Source organism: Dasypus novemcinctus, chromosome 21 (assembly GCF_030445035.2).
Source record: "Dasypus novemcinctus isolate mDasNov1 chromosome 21, mDasNov1.1.hap2, whole genome shotgun sequence".
NCBI classification, from domain to species: Eukaryota; Metazoa; Chordata; class Mammalia; order Cingulata; family Dasypodidae; genus Dasypus; species Dasypus novemcinctus.
In genome coordinates, this window is record NC_080693.1 from 38,130,547 (window position 1) to 38,134,876 (window position 4,330).

Genomic DNA, 4,330 nt, shown 5'->3' on the forward strand with positions numbered 1-4,330 from the left:
AAAGATTTAAAAGTTTGATAATATACCATGTTGGAGTGTATGGAAGAAAAGTCACTCCCATAAACAGTTGATAGGAATGAAATTAATGTACGTTTTGGAAAGAAATTTGAAAATTTCAGTATTTAAATGCACATATCTTTTGACTATCAATGCCACACTTAGGGAATCATCAAATAGATACACTCATATAAGTGGAAAATACATGAACAAGTCCAAAGTACTCCTTGCAACATGACTTGTAATAGTGAAAAATCTGAGCAATAGGGACCAATTAAATTAATTATGGTACATGGAGTAAGAGACAGCATAAAAGCCTCCCAAAATGTCCACATCCTAATCCCCAAAACCTGTGAATATGTAACCTAACATGTCAGAAGGGACTGTGCAGATAGATATGATTAAGTTAATGATTTGAGATGGGAAGAAGATTATCCTGGGTTACCCAGATGGGCCTGATAATCATGAGAGAGGCAGGAGTGTCAGAGTCCGATGACAGAGGCAGAGGATAGAGTGATGCAGGACCATGAGCCAAGGAATGTGGGAATCCTCTAGAAGTTAGAAAAGGCAAGAGCCTTCAGAAGAAACACAACCGTAATTACCAATTTTAGACTTCTGACATCCAGAACTGTAAGATAATCAACTTGTGTTATTTTAAGCCACTAAATTTGTGATAATTCATTATAGCAGCAATAGGAAATAAATATACATGCATACTGAGAAGGCTATGCAGACATTTAAAAGTAGAGTGTGTGTGGACAAAGAAGGACATCAAATGTCTGTCTCTGTCCTAAAGTAGCTGACAAGATAACTGAAGAAACAAGGCATGCACATGGGAAAGGGAGAATACATGCCAATGAGAATAATGCCAAGAGAGTGATGTGGTTGATTAGTACTATCTCAGGAATCTCATACTGGCGTCTTGACCATATAGGAACATAATCTAAGGACATTATAGTCTTTGCAAATTGGTCTAACAATTGACAGGAGCAATAAATAATATTGAGATAAATTTTATTATTTAATATCTAACATTTATTTAGCAATAACTATGGGTCAGGATCTCTACCTATTTTATTTATCCTTAGACGGCCCCTGAAACAGAGTTTATCCTCATTTTATAGTTGAAGAAATTGAGGCTTAGCAAATATGTGATAAGCTGTCTGACTCCAAAAACACACGCTCTTAATGGCTTTTTATTGTATTCTCTTGCTTGAGCCTTAAAAAACAACACTGAGAATTAAGACCTACAGGCACCTGAATAATCTAGCCCTTACCACCCTCTCTGACTTCATCTCCTACCACCCTCCCTCTTGCTCACTTTCTTCTAGTCACATTTCTTGCTGTTCTGCAAACACTCCAATCTCGTTCTAGTCTGACAGCCTTTTCATTTGCTGTTCTCCCTGCCTGAAAGCTCTCAGATATTTGGGTGGTTTTTTCTCTCACTTCATTCAGGACTCTGTACAAATGCCACCTCCTCAGAGAGGTCTTCTCTGACTGCCCTATATAAAACACACCCTATACCATTCTCCACTACTGTCCCCATCAGTCTGTATCCTCTTACAATGCTTAAATTCTCCTTCATAGCACTTATCATTCCTGTGTATTTTGTCTCCTTCACTGGAGTATCACCTTGTTCACTACTTTATCTTCCATGCCCAGAACTTAGCCCACAGTGCTCAAAACTGGCTGCAGAATTAATTTCAAGATTTTGTAATCTATACCAAATGTAATACAAGATAACTACAGTTAGTAGTAAGATTTTGATGATATTCTTTCATAATTTGTAACAAATATCTTGTAACAATGTAAAATGTTGGTGGTGGGCTGATGTATGAGTCCCCTATATGAAGTTATGCATATTTGCTTTGTAAGTTCACAACTTTTACTGTATACTTATTGTTTATGTATGTTGACATACAAATGATACAACAACAACAATAATAATAATAATAGGGTGGGTTTGGGGAAAATATACCAGATGTAAGATACTTTGGCTAGTAGTAATATTTTGAGGATGCTCTTTAATCATTAATTAAAAATGTTTCACAAAAGTGCAAGGTATTGGTGATAGGGTGAGGTATGAGAGCCCTGTTATGATGTTATGTATATTTGTTTTGTAATTTCACAACTATGACCATACACTTATTGTTTATGTATAATATTCTTTAATAAATGACTTTATAACCTTCAGACATCTTTTTCTTGCATGTTTCACCCTACGTATATAAAAAATATTAAAATATACCTACATGTAACTATAATAGCTAACATTTTTTGAGCATTTATTTTGTTAGTAATCTTCTAAATGCTTTACAAATATTAACTGATTTAATTCTCACAGCCCCATGAGGTAGATATTATTTCACTTTACAGATGGGTAAATTGTCTGCCACAAATGTTAACACTTGACACTATCATCATCATCATTTAAATGTACCTATAAAGATATGATAGGATTTTAGAGCCATGTTCCAGTTGGTGAGATGTGCATTCCAGGCAGAGGGAACCACTTGAGTAAAAGCATGGAGACAGTACAGCACCAGGCATATGTGTAGAATTGTGGAATTATTCACTTTAACTGTGGTGTATAGTTTGTGAAATGAATTATATGGGGGAAAAGGTGGAAAAACTGGTGGGTGCCAGGCTTGGAAGGCAAAGATTATTAAGCTGAGGAGTTATGAAGCCCCACTGTAGAGACCATATTTATCTTTGAGTTCTCATGACTTACCCAAAACATTATTTGAACTTGTTTATTATTTCAATTAAAAAAAAAAAAAAGGAGTCCTCAGGATTTTTTATATACAGGATCATGTTATCTGTGAATACACGGTTTTATCTCTTCCTTTCCAGTCTGAATGCCTTTTCTTTTTTTAGCCTAATTGCCTGGGCTAGAAACATCAGTACAAGGTTGAAAAGTAGTGAGAGTGAACATTCTTGTTTCCTTCCAACATCTTGTTTTTGTTTTTGCTAGATCAATTGGCACAATCTAAAGTTATCTTGTTTACTTGCTTATTTTTGGAAGGATGAAAAAATCACTTCCTGCTGCTACTACCCTAGTTCAGACTTTCTTCTCTCACCCAAATTATTACTTTTTTCTCTGTAACTGACCTCTTTAATCCACCAATCCACTGTTCACACTGCAGCCAAAGTGACTTTTCTGAAATTCACATCTAATTCAGGTCAACATTTAATAACTGTGACTTTGGGTAAATAAACTCTTAAGTCTCTTTTACTTAATTTCTATATTAAGAAATTAATATATTATATATTAAGAAATTAATATAGAAATTAATGACACCTCATAGCCTTGTTGAAAGAAGTAAAACTTAGCACAAAGTCTGGCATACATTAAGTGCTTCATGGGTTTGCTACTAATTTATTTATTTGTAGGACCTTGTATAATTTTTACTTTCGTAGTAGCTTATAGTTAACATTATTAGCTATTACCATATGCTAAACTCTGTTCCTCTGTTACAAATGCAGCCAGGCAAGGTTTAAAGAGCTTGCTTGAAGTCATGTAGCTAGGCAGTGGTAGTGATGGAAACTGAAACCAAGCTCCCTAAGTGGACACTTACTGTTTAATTCAATAATTTACTAATTGTCCTCAAGTGGCCTTCTAGCGTTTTCTGCTTGAAGTTCAAGTCCTCAGACTGCTTCTTAGACTTTTACAACTCGCCTTTGTCAGCTTCCACAAGATTATCTCAGTATCAGCCCTGTCACTCTGAGTTCTAGTTCTCTTACTAGTACTTGTTTGATGCCCAGCCTCCAACACATTTTTTGCTCCCTTTAGTCACTAAAGTTTAGTAAGATAACCTCTCCTCCTTTCACCTCGTTAAGTCTACCGGACTTTCAGGAAACTCCTTGACACTCCAATGCTCTCCCAGGCTTTGTTAGGGTTCCTTTCCTCTTAAGTCTCGGAGCACCTTGTATTTTCCGCATCAAATGCGCTGACCACACTGCGTTTCGTTTACCTGTCACTAGTCTGTGAATTACAGAGCAAGGCAATGACTTCACACGTAGTAGGCACTTAACCAACGCTTACTGCAGAAAGGGTTGATTCGGGCAAGTGAAATTAAATTAAAAACTGCGCGCTGCCTTATTATTCTTCTACCTTTAATTAGCCTGGAAGCCTTATTATTATTTTTTCCAGTTCACGTTCGTCTCGACGTACCTAGGCCTCCGGCTCCTTCACAAAGGAATACAAGGCACATCAGCACGCGCACACAACCGAAGCGGTGACATGTTTAACCGGACAAAATGGCGGCCGTCATCCTCCACCCACTCAGGGCGGAGGTCTGCGTCACGTGACACGCCCCGGACTGGCACCGCC